The sequence below is a fragment of the Lepidochelys kempii genome, chromosome 7, assembly GCF_965140285.1.
Source record: "Lepidochelys kempii isolate rLepKem1 chromosome 7, rLepKem1.hap1, whole genome shotgun sequence".
Classification (NCBI taxonomy): Eukaryota; Metazoa; Chordata; order Testudines; family Cheloniidae; genus Lepidochelys; species Lepidochelys kempii.
Genome location: NC_136386.1, coordinates 62433950 through 62454432, shown reverse-complemented (window position 1 = coordinate 62454432; position 20483 = coordinate 62433950). Strand labels below are relative to the sequence as shown.

At 43.3% G+C, this 20483-nt stretch overlaps 1 protein-coding gene across 1 annotated transcript in view; it reads left to right on the top strand.

Moving 5' to 3' along the window:
* Positions 1–4584: 4584 nt before the first annotated feature.
* Positions 4585–20483, top strand: part of LOC140914693 (dual specificity protein phosphatase 13B) — a 34646-nt gene continuing 18747 nt past the window's right edge. Inside the window, exon 1 of the mRNA XM_073353175.1 lies at positions 4585–4671. The gene's annotated coding sequence lies outside the window, so the exon portion shown is untranslated. The remainder of the gene's footprint in view (positions 4672–20483) is intronic.

Below are 20483 nucleotides of genomic sequence, written 5' to 3'. Positions count from 1 at the left end.
TTTGTTATTACATAATCTGTACTGCAGTAGTGCCTACAGGCCCCAATCAGGGCCCCCATGGTGCTATATATGTTTAAGATTGTTAATATTTTGAGGTTTTAATGTTGGCATCTGTTTGTTATAGGTTATAACAATTTGTGCAGCAGTCTGAGCCTCTTGGCTGGGCCATGGAGGCTCTTTAGATATAGAACAGCTGGGAAATGTTGAAGCCACTCTCTTAAGAAACAATTCCAGTCTGTTTTCCATACTCCTCCCCCTGGGTCTTCATCAGTAGGGGATTTTCATGAAAAGATCTTAACTTGAATGGATTTTCATCTGCTCTGGCTGCTTCCCACCAAAAGTCAAGCGGCTGCTGTAGAAAATGATTATGCTGTCATGAAGGAGGCAGCTTGGTAATGGTCTCATAGCTGAGGGTCTAAAACTATTGCGTTGGCAGCAGAGGGAGTGTGCGGGGAGGTGTGTGTGTGCTCACACGCAAGGCAAAACTCAAAGCCATTGAGAATCAAGGGTCTTTCATTAGGTCCGAAAAGATGATCCAACTTTGCAACTTTTAATTTTTATTTACTTACAGTTTTCCCTCTCAAAATCAAGACGACTTTCACAGAAATAATCGTGTTTTGTAGTCTTTGCCCATCTGCAATGAGAAAACACAAAGAGAAGCCACTGGGGCACTGGATTGTTAAGGGGGGTGCTAATAGGTGCAGCACCTTTTACCTCAAGGTCCCTGGAGCAAGTCTGGGCCAGTGCAGCCGTGACCCACAGTCAGTGTCATCTGATGCCTCTATGGTAGCTTGTAATTATGTGAAATGAATCTTGCCATCCCAGTCCCATCCCCAGTAGACAGGCGTCCACATCACAAAGCCAGCTCCAGAACTGCCCCGGATGTGCCCATCCTTACGGCCAGTTTCAGGAATGAATCGGCATGGATACCAGACTACCCTGAGCTGCTTGCTGAGGAACAGAGCTGAGGCAGATGAGTAGGGCGGCATGGAAAAGCATGCATTGCCCCTCCCTATGCTGTCCATAAGACAGATTTCAGCCTCCCGGGCAGTCAAGTGCAGAACTATCCACAATTATAGGATTTTTCCTGATTACCAGCAGATCCCATCTGCCTTAGCCTACCGAATGAATATGGAACTTTTAAGTAGACCAGACATCTTTGAGTACTCAAGCATGATCCTGGTACCATTAAAGTCTACAGCAGGGGTTGGCAACCTATGGCACGCGAGCTTATTTTCAGTGGCACTCACACTGCCCGGGGTGCTGGCCACCGGTCCGGGGGGGCTCTGCATTTTAATTTAATTTTAAATGAAGCTTCTTAAACATTTTAAAAACCTTATTTACTTTACATACAACTATAGTTTAGTAATATATTATAGACTTATAGAAAGAGACCTTCTAAAAATGTTAAAATGTATTTCTGGCACGCGAAACCTTAAATTAGAATGAATAAATGAAGACTCGGCACACCACTGCTGAAGGTTGCCGACCCCTGGTGTATAGCAAAGCTCTCATTGACTTCAATGGAGGGAGGACTGAGCTCTTCAGGCAATGTTTTCCTCCCAGGGGAACTATGGACTATAACGTGTCATTGATACTACAGCTGTGATGGTTTACTATAGGGCTGTTCATTCGTTTCCACAAAAGAAACTCTAGTGCATTTTCTCAGCATTGTTGATTTGTTGGGAAAAAAAATCACTCGAATGGTGTTTACACTGTCTCTCCAATAGCAAATTCCAACCCAAGGATTTGCAGACGGTTCCTGTAATAAGTATACTCTGTGGGAACAGGATGAGAGAACTAGCTAGGAGCTATGATCCCCTCTCACCAGTAGATGGCAGTATAAACCTGAGGCTGAGCTGAAGAGCTCAGCAAACTAAACCCTGGGTAATATGTACAGGCACATTTAAAATCCTACATACAATCCACAAGTTTTCCCATCACTCTTTCAAGAAAGCGAATCACCACACCATACTGAATGTGTTCCATTAGAGCCAGAATTACCACATCTCAGATAATTAGGAAAGCTGTCTGTCGCCACCTTGAAATTCTTAACATAAACTCCTTTGCACAGTAATAAGCTGTAAACACACACACAGTTATATACATATATATAGCAAGCAATGATACAACCAGATTTGGACAAATTTGTTGCACAAACACGGAGAAAAATAATAAATTAATAACTTATATTCCCTATGCGAGATGTGTTTTACTCCATGTTGAGGTAGAGGTCCTGTCCCAGGATTAATGAACAGCTAGTAGGAACAGATTGGCCCAGTCTGCACCTCTGGCTATTAATTCCATCTGGTCTTTAATCCTCAGGAAATTCCCTGCAATGAATGCTTTATTGCTATTTTTATTTAGGATTCTTTGAAAAAAATCCTAGGTGGATGGGATATTTTATGGCACTTTGAATTGATAGGTTTACTCAACAGCACAAGGAGATTCCTGGGTGGTGTAAATCAGTGTAGCTCCATTAACATTAGCAGAGCTACACCGATTTGCACCAGCTGAGAATCTGATCCCATTGAGATCTCAGTTTCTGTCTGTTTTTGTCTCAGCTGCCCTTTACTGGATGATGCTTTAGATCCAAAGGTGGAAGGAGATCATGGTTTATAATTAACTCATTAAAAATAGAAGTTGAATACACTTGAAAGTAGCAGGCAGTAGGGAAATCTGCTGTGTAACTGACATCTTAGGAAGAAGCTAAACGGCATCATTGAAACAAAATTAATCCAAAACAGCACAGTGAAGGAGCTGCAACTTCCAGGCAAGTACTTTTAAGCTTGTTTACAAACCAATAACACTGAATTTAATACATGCACTGGGCAGCACAAAATTAATCATAGGAAACTATGTGAGTGGTGGAACAACTGCAGCTCCATGCCATGTTCTGATTTGCATTGTTGTTCCCAAAAACTGAAACATTTGTGAAGCTTTAGATTGCTTTCTCCAGTTGGATTACCAAGAGAAGCAACTTGCATTGAAAAGGACGATTAAAACAAAAAGAAAAGGAGTACTTGTGGCACCTTAGAGATTATCCAATTTATCTGAGCATAAGCTTTCGTGAGCTACAGCTCACTTCATCGGATGCATGATGCATCCTTAGTCTCTAAGGTGCCACAAGTACTCCTTTTCTTTTTGCGAATACAGACTAACACGGCTGCTACTCTGAAACCTGATTAAAACAATGTTGCTTTTAATTCCAGTCCAGACAGGGCATTCCTAATTTAAATAGTAAATTCTATAATAACGTACTTCACAACATTTTGTAAGATTTTCCTGATCCACTGTTCATGTTTATAAGAGTCTTTTCAATGATTGACTAATATACAGAGAAAACGTGAAACTGATTATACACAAAATGCTGTCAAATGCACGAAGCAAACTGAAAAAATAGAGAAAGATATTTTTTTTGGTAACTCCTTTCAATTACAATGATCTTAGTGACTACTTAAAACCAAAGCAGAATGTGAGAAATGTGATTTTTGCAGTGACAGAATTCCTTGTAAATTGCAGTTATTGAGGCAATGCCTACTATAGGGCTGGGAAGGCAGTGAGTAGGAACGTGCAATCGATCAATCTCTGAGAGCAAAGAGCACAGACCTAGGAAACTCGTTTAAATTAATTCCTGCTAAATATGGACCATCAGACATTACTGTCTGCATGGGAAATTATACACAGAGCTGTCCCAGGGCTAAGAGGACACTGTTTATCTAACCCTCGCTATGTAAGAATTTAAAGGAAAACTCCAACTCATCACACAGGGCTCATCATCTGCTTCTGTCAAGATAAAATCATGGGGGAGATCATCCCCCTTGCTCCGGATCTATGCAGGACAGGCTCCTTTATATAGAGATCTGCCCCCTTCATGTAGAAGGGAACTCCATCACGTCTGTGGTATTGGCCACCCTGCACCACTCAGGCCTTGCAGAGCTCTCTTCATGAAATCCATATGGTAGGAGGAGGAGACTAAACCAAGGGCAGAGCCAGGGAGATGCAAATCATTCCCCTTCTAGTTCCATGGAATTTACTCTTAGAACCTGAAGCTGTTTTACCTTTATGTTACTCCTCCACTCCCTTTACCTTCACCAGGTTTCTCAGGGCACCCACAGATGAGGGCATGCCTGGTAGCACAGTCCAATGCAGCCAGACTGCCAGGGGCCACAGCAGGGAAAGAGGAACTGGGTCTTGTTGCAGATAGCTTTAGCCTCAGTCCTCACCTTCTGCTGCTGTGGCTTTTTCCATGGGGGCCACACACCCCCAACCTGACCAGCCATCATGGGGCAATCACAGAGAGGGAAATGGGTCCCACAGATTAGTAGAGCATGTTTGTGTCTGTTTTTAATAATCTATGAGGTTATTAAAGTAACTAGGGCAGTCTTTAAAATGAGTGTGTAAAAAACATGATTGTCCCTTTAAAAATAGAGCTGTCTGCTGAGGCTCCAATGCTACACTCCTCCCCTCCTCTCTTAGCTTCATGCTCTCTCTGATCTTTCTTCCACATCTTCCACCTTAAGGTTTCTCTTTAGTGTGGCTGCTATCCTCTCTTTCAGGAACAATATCCACTCTACTTACTCAGTGCCCCTGTTTTGTGATTCCATTCTCCTGCTGTCTGCTAGGCAGGGAGCAGAAGTTGCAGGACCTGGAGCTGCCTTTGAGGTGCAGGTAATTATTATGTGCATCTGTTGTATTGTGATCTCTGCCTCAACAGGTGGAAAACATGCTGTTGCTCTGATAGATTTGCAGTGCTCTGCATTCTTGGCTTCTCCTTACTGTGAAGCTAGTCATGTGCTGTTTCTATAATAAACACAGCCTTACTACTGCCACAACCCCCCCCCCCACACACACACACACCCCCAGTAAATATCTTTTATCGGAATGAAATCTTATTAAGGATTTGAAGAGTAATTCATCGAAAGCAAAATATGAGCAGTAAGGTTGGGGAAAGAAAGAAAGACTAGTTTGCTTCCTTTCCCTGGGGCCTATAAAGGCAGCAGTGCCTGTACTTTAGAGTTGGATATTGGGGAATTACTTAACCCAAAATGATGGAAACAATTCAGACTATTACAGTATAGCATGAAAGTTTCTCACATTACATCTGTTTCTCATTCTACAGGCTATATTCTGCCCTCAGATACACACGCACAACTCTCATCAACTTCAGGGCAAATTGTATCTGAGACCAAGACATGTCATGCTGTCTTCCTAAAGCATCTCTATGGTTTAGTTGATGAGCACTCTCACCTGTGGGCAAAAGGACTGCGCACACAGCTTGTCTGATTCCCAGTGGTTTAGTTCTGAGGGGTCCATACAAACATTTTGTTTTCTGGTGTCAGTTTGAGAGGGATCCCCATTTGCTGAGTTTCGCTTTGAGTTTTATCTTCCTAGTAGCCCCAAGCTATAGGCCAATTTATCTACTATATACGACTTATAAACTTCTTGAACGTATCATCCTCAAAAGAATATGCCCTTTTACTGAGCCAATTATCCCTGTCGAACAGGCAGGCTTCCAGCCAAAACGCAGTAGTTGTGATCAAGTTCTGGCACTCACAACTCACATTGAGGCTGGCTATTAAAAAAACATAAAGACTGGCGTAGTATTTGTTGACCTGTCATCTGCATAGGATACTGAATGGATTAAGGGCCTGACGCTGAAACTTGCTAAAATTATACCTTGCTACCAAATACTTCACCTTCTGTGGACCATGCTGAGTAACAGATGCCTATGGGTGTACCTGGGTAATAAGACCAGCTCACCCCATATCATAAACAACGGGCTACCATGAGGCTCTGTACTTGCGCCAACCCTTTTTAATATTTACATAAATGACATGCCTCCAACTAAATCACGATAATGTGGATATGCAGATGATCTTGCCATGACAATCCAAGCATTAAAAACCTACATGACATCGAGAAAGCATTAACTGAGGACCTCCAAAATATGGAACAATATTTCCGGAAATGGAAGCTCAAAACAAATCCTGGAAAAACAATAGTAAGCACATTTCATCTTGATAACAGGAGTGCCAAAAACACACTGAAAGTAGCTTTCTGTGGTAAAAATGTGCAACACGATTACACTCCAACATAGCATGGAGTGAAACTCGACCGCACCCTCTCCTTCCATGATCATCTTGAGAAGGTAGCTGCAAAAGATAAAAACAAGAGCCAACATAATCCAGAAACTAGCAGGTACAACCCTGGGGTGCACCAGCATCAGTGCTGCGAACATCCGCAATAGCACTTGTATATTCAGTCGCTGAACATTGTGCGTATGGAGTAGATGCAGCCACACACCATTTGTGTGAATACAGTGATCTGGTGCATCCTGGGGACCCTTAAGTCGACTCCAGCACGTGCCAAACTGCTGCAACATTCCGCGAAGCTCAGCAAATCCAGGAAAACAGATGTCTTCCTATTCATCAAGACCTTGACAATGCCTCCCTGCAACATCTTAAGTCCCTCAAGCCTTTCTGGGAACATTCATTTAGTTTCATGCAATCAGGCTATGATCAGGAGGAGGCTTGGAAAGCAGATTGGGCTAAACAAGACTTAAAAAATAAGCACCTTGTGCCAGTTCCCATCCAGAAGGTTCCTGGTTTGACCTTCCACGGTATTCTTGGTCAACTCTGAACCGAATTCGAACCAACGATGGTAGATTTGGCTATCTAATGCATAAATGGAAAATCAAGGACTCCCCGTTGTCTGAGTGTGGTTCCCCATGACAGACCATCGAACATATCACTACCTACTGCCCAATTTATAAATATGAAGGAGGCATTACTGCAAAAAACTCTGCTACTGCTCACGTAGCCATTTGCCTCGATCAACTTCAGGTGAAATTGTAGTTTCTGCTCTACACCAGCCCTACGCAAGAAAAAAAGTAGCTCCAGAACAAACTCAGAACAAAACATAGCCAAAACTGCCCATTTTCATCTCGTTTGGGGGTCATAAGCCACTGAGTTTCCCATGGGTTGGTCTCGAGCTAGTCCAGAATTTTCAGGCACAACATTTTTTCATCAGAAAACATTGATTTGTCCCGCAAACAGTCTTCATTTAGAAAGAGTCAGTTTCAATGAATCTCCTGATTTGAAAAAAAAAAATTGAAAAGAAAAGTTTGAAACTGTTAAAATATCCCATGTTGACATTTTTTAAAAGAAAATTTTCATTTGCTGGTTTAAAACTGGCTTTTTGAGTAGAAATTTTAATTATTTGTAGTAAAAAAAAAGTTAAAATAAAAAAGGCTCCATGAAAATGCAGTTTTTACAGGTTATTGAAATGAAAGGTTAGGGTTAGGCCCAATTACATTTTTGGATTATCCATTCACAAAAATTTTCAAGATTTCGATTTCTTCTTCTGATTTGGTCCTGGAAAGTTTTTTGATATCTCGAAAACTCTTGTGGGTCAGGAAAGTTGTTTCCCATCCAGCAAGAGTTTGTTCCAGATATCATAAAATTGACCCAAGCTTGTCTAAAAATGCTCTGATTTTTTCTCTTTCTTTCTTTCTTTCTTTCTTTCTTTCTTTCTTTCTTTCTTTCTTTCTTTTTTTTTTTTGGCAAATCAGGTCCAAGATTCAGACTGTTGAGGAAATCATAATAAATATTCCATTTTCTGTCTCCTGGAGATTTCATGTGGCTTTGGGATTCATTATGAAAGATTCACACCACTCTAATCCTGGCTGTAGATTCTCTGCAAGACTTCCATTTATCCCCAATGCTCACACTACAGAGTACTAGCCGGGGGCCAAAGGCAATTTGACCAGGGAGGTTCAAATTCTTCCATATTTGTCACAAAGATATGCAACCACACAGCCAAAAAAGTTGATCCTTTGTCCTGTGAGTAAATTAAGTTGGTCTGAATATCACTGTTGACCTATGGATCTGCATAAAGTCCCCAAACGAGGCTGTGCTACAACTCTTCCTCTCGCATATATTGACGAAGGAGATAATTGACTTTCCTTTCTCATTCCAACTATTTCCCCCACGATCCCAGTTTAAAAACCAATCCAAATTAAGTGATGATTGTATGCTTTAGTTGGAAATTAAATACATCTTTTATCAACATTGTTCCATTTAAGGTATTGATATATCTATTTATACGTATGTATAGCTGTTACAGCCTATAGCATCCCCATTGGCTTTAGTAGGATTACATTCGTGTCACTGAGAGCCAGATTCTCCCAGCAAGTACAGAACCATACCTTGATTGTCCCAGGAGTTTAGAACAAGTTCAGTCCTGACTTTAGGCCCTTTGGCCCCCACATGGGCAGACCCACCAGGCTGTTCTCTTTCTCACCAGATTAATAGCCTAGTTCTTACTTGATTTATTATTAATTGCTAACATTTCATGATTACTTTTTTCACTGCTTTGCAATGGAAGCAATAGGCTTGGTCTAGTGACCCTGTTGTTCATTGCTGTGCTCTGCTGTGAAAAAGATCCTGGGCCAATTCCTCGGACCTTTCTCTGGTGCCTCAAGTTGGGAGCCTTGAGAAGGCACAATGGTGAGCTCCAAGGTTGAATAGATTCATGGTTTACCCACAGAGTTAGAAACAAAAAACAATATTCAAATACTCCCCCTGAAAGATTGCAATGACACTACTTTATTTCTTAAAATGAAAAACCCTAGCACACAAGAACCAACAAACAGTGAGAGATAAAGCAGGCTGCTCCCTAAGGCACAACTCAAGCCACCTTGCTCTAGCCTGGCTCTTTGCAGGCTGCCTGCTGAAGAACCGGATCACACACTTCTCCATAGAGCCCTCTAGGCTGTAAGCAGGACCAGGAAACCCCTGAATCTTAAAGTGATAGTGTCATTTTAACACAGTTTTCAATACACCACAATAAGCAGCTGACATGTCTTGACTGTAATGCCTGTAGCCAGTCCAACAGCAGTCTCAGTAGGCTCACAACAGAGTTGCACCCAGTCCTCTATGACTGAAGGGCAGTTGTTGCAAAGAAAGCCACAGGGACAGATGCACCACTAAAAGGATAACACCGAAAAAAAACCAGGAGGGGATTCTCTGTGCCCAACTGTTTGTAAATACAGTTATAAAACCCTGCCTCCTCCAAATGTTAGAATGTCACATGGGATGAAGGGGATCCAGTTATTATTATTTATTATACATATTGCTAGGCACTGTATTTAATGGTCCTTGCCTCCAAGAACTTATTACCCAAATATAAAGTCAAGAGACAACAACAAGTGGATACAGACAAATGGAAGCACAGCAGTTAGAAGTTAGTCTTTGGGATCATTCTGTAAACACATAAACCTCGCTGTCAGTCAACCCACACACTAAGGTCACTTAGACCATTTATATCGCATAACATTCACTCTCATACAACACTGTAAGTGTCGATGGAATGCAGATTCTTTTGCTCCAAAAACCAGAAGTCCCTACCATTAGAGTTTAAGGAGCACCTCCTTCGGCTAAAGCAGCATTAGGGATTACCGCCTCCTTAGGCCTCCAGCTACTAGAGGGAGACATGCCCTTCAGAAAGTTGACCCTTGCATCTAATAGAATAATTGTGCCTCTTTTTTTTTTTTTAATGGCTAACTAGTGCCTCATACTGCTCTTTGTAGAGATATCATTCCTTTACAGGGTAAATTTTGTTCTTTTCTCTTTTTTGCTTGCAATGTGTGTTATGTTTTGGATCGTTTTTTTCTTGAATGGTTAGTTATTTTAGAAATGTGGTAAGAATTAACCTATACTCAGGCTGATCCAAAACAGACATATTTTGAATCCAGAAAACGAGCACAAATACTGGGATGAAAGTCACCCACTAGGCAAAATCTGATCAGTTCCTGTTTGTCTCCTCTACAGCCAGCTTAACAGTGAGATTTTACAATGATGGCTTAAAGTAGAGTGGGATTTCATTTATTTTCACTATATTTTTTAGACTGTAAGAGGATGAGCCAGCAAATCCCAGTCTGTTCAAGCTCAGTTTGACCTTTGTACTAATTTACTTTATTATTTTTAGTTCTCAAATGGTGCATTACTCTATACCCAGGGGTCTGATTATAACAGGCCAGTATTTTAATGATTTATGAGGGGCACCTGGGATTGCATGGGTAGCACATGCATTTTGTCACTGTTATCAGAGAAGCCTTTATTGATCCATACCCAAGCACCAAGCCTGAAGCATCTCAAATTCCAATAAACTTCAGCTCACAAACCTGATTTAACAGGTGGTCAGGGTTGCACTTGGACTGACCATAGCCCTTACTGTGGGAATAAAACAAAAGAGCTGACTTGCTTCGGTCTGTTGTAAGTCTCCCATCATGAGAAGATCTCCATTCCTCTCTTCTGTTCTGTTTCTACCTCGCCATGGGAAGGGAAGTGCCAGCCTTTGCCTATTATCCAGTCGGAAACCTAAAAGACAGGACGTTGCTACAAGTGGCATGGCTCATCTCTTTGCCAAAGGAGGTTGGTGGAAGGAACATGCTGCTGAAGCCGCACTTCTGAAGGCTCTCTGATGTGCTGAATCTTGGCCTTTGCAAGCAGCAGTCGTGTTGTTGGGATTAGTGGAAAGAGGTGAAGAGCCACTGAGAAAGCAAAACTCAGAGGCAGTCACAACATTTAGTGCAGGTGCATACCTGCTTTATGAGGTACCCCCACCCACCCACCCACCCACAGCAGCAGCAGCAGCAAGGACCGGACAAGTTTCCCCAGTTCTGTCTGGGAAAGAGCCAGGAGTCCTGGAGAGCAGCATGTGGAGTTTGTCACATCTTCCTTGGTTTGGGTGTGCACATCCTGAATTTCTTTCTGAACTTAAGGGTCAAGTGAACTCCGAAACTCGAAGCACCACTTAGCCGAAAGCATCAGTTCGGAGTGGGAATCACGCAGAAGCACCAACTTTTCCCCACTTTGCGCCTCAGACCCTAAACTGGCCCAGGTTCCCTGGGAGACAGACGTAGCTCTGGGAAAATCTTTCCCAAGTTTTGGACTTTGCCTGGATTTGGGTTTCACTACCAACATTTTGCATAGCTCTGCCCCTGGCTAAGCGAATAACCTGCAGTCACAGAACTGCTCGTTGCCTCAGTTTCCCCATCTGTAAAATGGGGATACTAACGCCTGCATCACAGGCTAAATTTAGTAATGACTCAGACTGCCATAAAATGCCCATTCTTAATATACTCACTGTCAACCTCCTGCCATTTCCCTTCTTTCCTCCGACTCCCTCACTAAATGTAAAAGCCTCCCTTCTGTGTAAATACAGAGATACCCAAGCCATCGCTTTCCTTAAGCTCACAGCACAGAGCTACTGGTACACCACAACTCACAGCAAAGGCTATGGGTCAGGAACAGAGGCAGCAATGCTGCAGCTAGCCCTAAAGACACAGACATGGCAGGAAGCAACCTGCTAGCAATGACCTTTCTAGACAGGGAAAGTTAACCCCTTCTTTTTCGGCAGTTTTAATGGGGAAGCACTTTGGAGCTAATACAGGAGAAGAGCCTCACTTTATATCTGGTAAATAAGTACATCGTCAGTAAACTTTCTGGGGCAAGGGTTGTCTCTTTACAAGTAATGGGATTGAACCTGGGACCTCTGGCTCTTAAACCATGAACCTCTACCGCCTGAGCTAAAAGATATAGCTGGCTCATCAACCTCTATATGTGGCTTGGCCACCACTAGAGGGGAACGGAGCCCCACACTGAGTGGGTGTGGGTTACAGTTGTGTTTTTGCCTGGCACAATAAGGCTCTGGCAATATAAGTAATAAACATGATTCTGTTTCAGACTATTTGGGACAGAGATCAGCTGAGCCTATCTGGAAGAGTGGGTAGACTGAGAAAACGAACAAGGGTCTAAACCTAGCAATGGGTGAGAGGAATGGACAAGGGACAGGAAGCAGCACCAAAGCAGCATTTAGTCCTTCTGTCATCTAGCTAACTGTAGTCGGACCCACTCACTGTATGTGGCCTTCTCCTGTTGCACACAGCTGGTGACAAGATGTCCAGGTTGACAGCTCTCGAAAACAAGCCTGTATGTTAAATAGTGGAAGGCTTATGCCTGGTGGTCAGCATGACATGCTTTTAGAAGTTGCTTTGAGTACGACAGTCATCCCAAATGCCAGCAGCAGCTGCTAAAGAGAGAATGTTTTCTGCTATGAGAATTTACCTTGTGAGGATAAGGTCCTAACAAACCCCTTTCCTGCACAGCCATCATACTGGCGTTTAACTCAAATCACCATCAGTTACAGAGATGAAAAGGTACCTGCTTGGAAGAAATCAGCCCAAACCAGCTGTGAATAATCCAAAATGTGTGCTTCTCTGCAAGAGTACCCGAAACAAACGCTGTCTGCTATAATAATATGGTTGGAGTCCGTACAAGGAGGATGTACTAGCCATGACATTTGGATCTGGATGCAAGTTTCCCAAAGTTCTAGGGGGTGGAACTGGAATTCCAAACCAAAACTCTCAATCTTTCCAGGCTCCAAACACTCTAGCCCCAATGCATAAAATGTGACCTGGGGCAAGGGATGATTTGCCTTATCAAACAGTGAAAACTGAGGCTCCCCCCACTTCCAAAAGAGCTTTGGTATTCCTCAGGCTTCATCTCAATAAGGCTGTGGCCCACAATTCACCATTGGCATCAATCCATGCTGGAAGAAGATGTAGGGTCGGCAGGACTCGGGCAGGCATTAACCATCACGACCTCCTACAGATTTAAAGAAACAGTGCACATATCCTCACAGCACCCATGTATTTTTCCTTCAAGAGAAGCCGATAGTCCTATGAAATTCTCAGAGATTACTCAGTCATAGTCAAGAGATCTAATGCAACAATGTGGCAGCCCACAGAGGGGCCATATCATTTTCATCACAATCCAAAACGGAGACCAACAGAAAACTTGGAGCAGAGCAGCAAAGCAAGCAAAGCGCTGGGTTTTAAACATAAAATGGCAGCATGTACCTCTGCTGACCCCACAATCCAAACCTCCCACTGAAGTCAGCCTTCCTAAATACCACTTAAAGTTTGTCTGGAGGGCCAGTTTGGGTGAAAGGCATGAACTATAGACTAGAGCTGTGAGCAAACCTATGAAAGGCACCTCTCAATTTGTCTTCATTTGAGATACCAGCATCTGAGCTGGGCAGGGCAGAAGTTGTTCACGGTCACACTTTTAATGCAGACTGAAGTGCTTTGCACAGAAAATGTTTGAGATCCCTGAATCACTAACAGTTTCTATCTTGCAGTTTTGTGCTGCTGCCCATGACTATAGTATCTGATCACCATGCATGTAAAGTAGACTTCAAGGAGTGTCTGGTTCCTCTCCATTTTCAGGTAATGGAAAGCTCCGCTGGGGTAGGATTTGAAGTTGTGACTGTTGTTGTGGTTATGGTGGGAAAGGTTTATTAAAGAGGACGCGATTGCAGCATTTCCTACAGGTGGACAGACTGGATTCATCTCCTCTCCTCCACACTTTCATTCCTCAGCCAGATCCCCTGGACCAAGAATGCATTTTCAACCAGTTCTCACGCGCATCAACCAGGACTTTGTCCCAGAGGGATGCAACTGTCCTGGTGGTTGGTGGAAAGAAAGGCAGTGTGTAATACAGCTGGGTGCTGATCCATCCCTGGCTTTGAAGACTGTGACCAAGGCATTAAACTGGGAGTGGAAGCTGACTGGGAGCCTGTGGAATGTCTGGAGCATGGGTTTCATCACAGAAGGGGTGGCAGATGCATTTTGGACCAGCTGGAGCCTTTGGATTGTTTCACATTCATAATCACCGTATCTGAAGCTGTACCAGAACCTAAGTGTTTCACTTTACTGTTCAGGTTGATGGGAATGGAGGGAGCTCAGCAGTTCCCAGAAGCAGGGCTCTGTTGGGATGCACATGCTGTCATTACAGTTTCTGTTCCAGGGCGCCATCCTGCAGCCATTCTCCTGTACTTGCTCTGCCAAAAATCCAACCGTCTTCAATGGGCTGACAGGGGACTGACTGCAGAATTTGGCCCATGCTGCTTCCTTCATTCCTCTGCCAAGAGCTAAGTTCAGGCCCTCAGGACTCTGTTTCTCTCATGCTCCAGCTGATGACCTCATGAACGCCTAGCACAGGGGAGGAACACAGCTCCCTGCACAGCTTTAAATGTTTGTGTTTCCTTGCAAATGCCAATGGCATCATTGACACCTAAGGGCCTGACCTCCGGTCTTGGCAGGTAAAAGTCTTTTGGGTCACTTTACACTGGGGTTCCTGCTCTTGATGAATATTTATTTAATGATAGCTAGATGGCTGTAATTAAAGTTACTGTAAAGCACCGTCTAAAATGCACTAGTAATAAATTCTTAATAGCCGATGCTATAACAAGCAGTTACAAAAAATACATCGTAACGTGCAGATTGTTAACACAATGTCTGGGCCTGTTTAATGCAGGTCTTTAAAGAGTTACAATGCACGCTATTAAAGTGGCACATAAAATTCGTAACTAGTAAATAAAGGGCCCAATTCAGCAACAAAATATTTCCAGGCAGCAGGGGGGTAGAAACCATGGAAAATTAATTTCTGTGTGTTCACTGTCTGCCATGGTCCCCATAGCTCACTCTCACAGATCTTGGGAGACAGACCAGTCCTTGCTTACAGACAGCCCCCCAACCTGAAGCAAATACTCACCAGCAACCACACACCACATAACAAAAACACTAACCCAGGAACCTATCCTTGCAACAAAGCCCGATGCCAACTCTGTCCACATATTTATTCAAGTGACACCATCATAGGACCTAATCACATTAGCCATGCCATCAGGGGCTCATTCACCTGCACATCTACCAATGGGATATATGTCATCATGTGCCAGCAATGCCTCTCTGCCATGTACATTGGCCAAACTGGACAGTCTCTACGTAAAAGAATAAATGGACACAAATCAGACATCAAGAATTATAACATTCAAAAACCAGTCAGAGAACACTTCAGTCTCTTTAGTCACTCGATTACAGACCTAAAAGTGACAATTCTTCAACAGAAAAGCTTCAAAAACAGACTCCAGTGAGAAACTGCTGAGCTTGAATTAATATGCAAACTAGATACCATTAACTTGGGTTTGAATAGAGACTGGGAGTGGCTGGGTCATTACACATATTGAATCTATTTCCCTAAAATTAAGCATCCTCACACCTTCTTGTCAACTGTCTAAATGGGCCATCTTGATTATCACTACAAAAGATTTTTTCTCCTGCTGATAATAGCTAATCTTAACTAATTAGCCTCTCACAGTTTGTATGGCAACTTTCAATTTATCTGTATGTATATATATTTCTTCTTACTATATGTTCCATTCTATGCATCTGACGAAGTGGGCTGTAGCCCACAAAAGCTTATGCTCTAATAAATTTGTTAGTCTCTAAGGTGCCACAAGTACTCCTGTTCTTTCTCCTAATGAAGCCTATTTAGCTCTTTCTTTGAACAGTGAGGAGGAACAAGTTAAACCAGACCAGGCACCCTTAGAGAGAGTCCACACTTCCCGGCTGGGACACCTTTCCGCACCCCCTTAGTTTCACAGGGCTCTGGCATTCGAGCCCCTGGCTTAACTAGGTCCTTTCATCTGAGGATGACAGGTTAAGCACAGTTCTGCTCCCCTTTATTCATACAATCATGACAACAACATTGGTAACAGCATTTCACTACCCCTGCATTCAGTACTAAAGTGATTTGTAACCCAACGCCAGCCAAAGTTGATTATTTTGAGCAACACTGCTCTATCTGCTGGATATGTAAGCAGAATAGGTGTGTTCATGTAAATACAGTTTGCTCCTGAAGTCTCTCCCCCTCCCATCTAGCTGTCAGGGGAGAATTCATTAGACCCTGCTTACAGTTGGAATAATGGTCTCCCAAGCCAGGAGAAAGAGGGGGAACTCCCATCTACTTTTAGCAGTGGAGCAAGAGCTGTGTTTCCCTGAACTTTAAACCCTGGCTGTGACCTTCAATGCAGTGTAGGCAACATCTTTGGTGAGCCCATTTCCACTTTAAAGAACAGTGACAGCAGCAGCTGTAACCAGACTTTGCAATTAACCACAATATTACTGCACAATAGAGTGAATCCTCTCCATGCTCTCCCCTTCAGTGACCACACACACAAACATAATACTCATCAACAGATACAGCAACTAGCTGATGTCACAAGAACATCTGATACTCTATAGAGCAATATAGACCCATCTGGAGGGACCACGTGCTGTTTTATACCCTGAAACATTCAAGATCAGCAAGTATGATCCCAACTGACCAGCCCACAGAATCACTGAGAGAGGAAGAGAAATAGGTCAGGGAGCCATATCTGAGGCATGGTTTACAGAAGGGCTGTCTCCACACTTCCAGCTGAAGTCCATAGGAGCTGGGGCAGGCTCAACACCCCTGAAAATCATGCCAGATAGTGATGCCCTTATTGATATTTGGGTAGTACACCTTACTCCACGAATAATTCCACTGCATTCAATGGGACTTCACATGGAGTAAGGTCCACTCAGTGTGAGTAAGGGCATCCAAATCGAGCCCTATATTGGGAGAGGACACTTGCTACCAGCATAGTATCCAAGAGATCACAGGCAGATGTTTTATTCTCATCAGTGCAGCTCTATGTTGTGTGAAGACTGATCTAGCTCACATTCCTCCAGATATTGAGACCACATTGTATAGTGAAGAGCAGGCCACTGAAATGGATTCTGTAAAGTCACACTAGTGCATGTGGTCGTCACCTTACACAAAACGCACAGCTGGTGCTAAACTTGTCCCTACTAAATTTGGAAATGCTATTCAGATTACATCCTCCAGCTGCTGGAGAGATTTTCTTACAGACAGTTGGCTGCTCAAATATCTTGTGCACCCCTGGAAATGGCCAGTGTCTCAACTTTCAAACCCAGCCAGTTCTACCTCAATCATCACTGTAGTTGATTCATACTATTTCCCACAGCACTCTCAGCAATCAATAAATTATGGCTCCAGTGAGACTATCGGGTTAAACAGCAAGAAGGAAGAATGATTACTATAATATTTGCAATTTGTGTAGAGATGTAACAGATAAAGTACAAAACCTTTCCTCAAACATATGTTATCATGCAGTAATCTTTCCAATGGATAGGGTTTTTGCAAAGCATTTGTGACTTTCAAAAGCACAACTGTTAGCAGTGGTGTTGTGGCAGTGTTGGTCCCAGGATATGAGAGCGACAAGGTGGGTGAGGTAATATCTTTTACTGGACCAATTTCTGTTGGTGGGAGAGACAAGCTTTCAAGCTACCCAGAGCTCTTCTTCAGGTCTGAGAAAGATAGTCAGAGTGTCACAGCTAAATACAAGGTGGAGCAGATTGTTAACTTCTTATGCTAAACACACATTGCAAGAGACCATTCCGGGTGATGCAGAAATGTGTAGGACCCATGGATCTTGAAAAGTGTAGTGGGGGGGCGGTACTGATCATCATAGTAATGGAGATATGTCTGCAGGTTTTGCATCTGTGTAGCACCAGATCCTACCATCACAACATGTGGTGCACCTTATCCAGTGCACTAAATGCCCCGATAACAATTTCAGTGGGTGAAACAGACTACTACCATGCTCTTGAATGATCTCCCACAGAAAAATGATAAAAGACCATATAACCCATGGGTGAACACTTATCACAGAATGATCACTCCATATCTGACCTCTCTGTCCTCATCCTCAAAGCAAACCTGCACAACACCTTCCAAAAACAAGCCTGGGAGCTTAAATTCATGTCTTTGCTAGACACCAAAAATCATGGACTCAACAAAGGCACTGGATTTATGGCTCATTACAACAATCTGTAACCCACTAACCCTCTGCTGTCCTAGGACTGCAGAGGTATTGGCTGCCTACTTCACCTTGAATGGTCTCTTGCAACATATGCTAATTACTTATGCTAAACAATCTGTTCCACCTTGTATTTAGCTGTGACACTCTGAGTATCTTTCCCAGACTTAAAGAAGAGCTTTGCATAAACTCTAAAGCTTGTCTCGTGGTCCAATAAAAGCTATTACTTCACCCACCTTGTCTCTCTAAAGATACAACTGGCACAAACCTGACATGCCCTATCTTGGCCAAACCCAGAGCTTCATTCTGGTCTTTTACAATCACCTGTCAAACATAATCCAACTGAAGTGCATTCAAGTTGACTTTTTAACTAAAATGACAGGGTTACAACATGTCCCAGCCAGTCAAAAACAAATCATGAGTAATGTCTCTGCAGGGTGAACATTAAAGGCGTGTTTATTAAGTTGGGGAAAAGATAGTATTCTACAAATGTATAGACTGATAATTACTGATGGGATTAAAACATTTAATAGATTATTGACGCAAGGGTACTGACGTCCTGAAATTTTCCAAAAATTTCTCCTCCATCTCACCAGAAAAAGGAAGTACAGTGAAGGGCTGATGAGCTAACTCTGTGCTAGGGCACTGGGTTCATATCCATGCAAACAACACAGTACCACCTACTGAAGCACTGACACCATTTTGTGCAGCACTGTGCCCTCTGCAAATATGGTGCAGCAGTTTGGTTCAGTCACTCAAAAGGAACAGTGCCACTTAGTCACGAGTCACCCTGCCCTATTATTTCCTTTCTTCCTATTTAGCCAAGTATTAGGTATACAGATACATTGGGGGAAAAGTAATATGAGTTTCAAAGGACTGGGATTTTTGTTAGGGGACCTTACCTCAAAGGCCCTCTCCATATTGTGGCACCAACCTGTGCTAGTTACAACACTATGCTTCAGGGCACCCCTGAGGGTATGTCTACACTACAAAATTACGTTGACTCAAGTTATGTCAGCATACAGCCACCACAGTAATTAAATCACTTTTGCATTGCCACACTACATGCCTTGTGTTGGCGGTGCCCATCCTTACCATGAGCACTTGTATTAACTGAACTATCATAGAGTCATCAAATCATTGAGAGGTAATCTAGTCCAGTACCCTGCACTCAGGGTAAGGCTAAGTATTATCTAGACCAGTGGTTGCCAAACTTGTTCCACTGCTTGTGCAGGGAAAGCCCCTGGCGGGCCACGTCAGTTTGTTTACCTGCTGTGTCTGCAGGTTCGGCCGATCGCAGCTCCCAGTGGCCGCAGTTCGCTGCTCCAGGCCAATTGGAGCTGCTGGAAGCAGCGCGGGCAGAGGGATGTACTTTCCCTGCAAAACTGGTGGAACAAGTTTGGGAACCACTGATCTAGACCACCCCAACAGGTGTTTGTCTAACCTGCTCTTAAAAATCTCCAATGATGGAGATTCCACAACCTCCCTAGGCAATTTATTTCAGTTCTTAACCACCATGACAGGAAGTTTTTCCTAATGTCATAGAACCTTAGAATCATAGAATATCAGGGTTGGAAGGGACCTCAGGAGGGCATCTAGTCCAACCCCCTCTTCAAAGTAGGACCAATCCCCAACTAAATCATCCCAGCCAGGGCATTGTCAAGCCTGACCTTAAAAACTTCAAAGGAAGGAGATTCCACCACCTCCCTAGGTAACGCATTCCAGTGCTTCACCACCCTCCTAGTGAAAAAGTTTTTCCTAATATCCAACATAAACCTCCCCCACTGCAACTTGAGACCGTTACTCCTCATTCTGTCATCTGCTACCACTGAGAACAGTCTAGATTCATCCTCTTTGGAACCCCCTTTCAGGTAGTTGAAAGCAGTTATCAAATCCCCTCCCCCCCTTCCACAGACTAAACAATCCCATGTCCAACCTAAACTACCCTTACTGCAATTTAAGCCCAGTGTGGGGCATTGTGGAACAGTTTCTGAAAGCCAGCAACTGTCATTGGAAGCAGTGCAGGGTCTACACTGACACTGTGTCAACCTAACCACATCAACATGCACTCTATACCTCTTCTGGAGCGGAGTTATTAAGTTGGTGTAGCAGGGCAGTTACGTTGGCAGGAGCAAAATTTGAGTGTGGACACTTACATAGTTAGATCAACGTAAGCTGCCTCACGTCAACCTAACTCAGTAGCGTAGAGCAGGCCGGAGTTAATGAAAATGGTGCTGGAGAATCCACAATAAGGGCAGTCCAAAAGGACATTCATTGTTGCTTCTCTGAGTGGGAAGAGAGAAAAGACCTTCCCACCCACCCAAATGGTGATGAACAGACAGACTCTACCTGGGCATTCCCGTGAGGGGAGTAAAGGACAACACGTGAAAGGACTTCAAGGCTGCCTTGAGACAAATCAACTGTCTTCCTAGCATATTACTTTTGTTACCCAATCTTCCTCCTCCCCTCCATCCAGGCTCCCTTGTTTGTCTGTAAGCAATTGGGGGCAGGGACTGTTTACTACGTATTTGTACAGTATCTAGCACAATCGGCCCCTGAACTGGTTGGCCTTTAGGCACTACCATGATACCAATGCTAATTCTCCAAGAGTTGTTGGGCTAGATACTGGAATTACTGATGACACTCTAGCCTGTGTTCTGCAGGAGGTCAGACTAGATGATCATAATGTTTCTTTCTAGCCTTCAGAT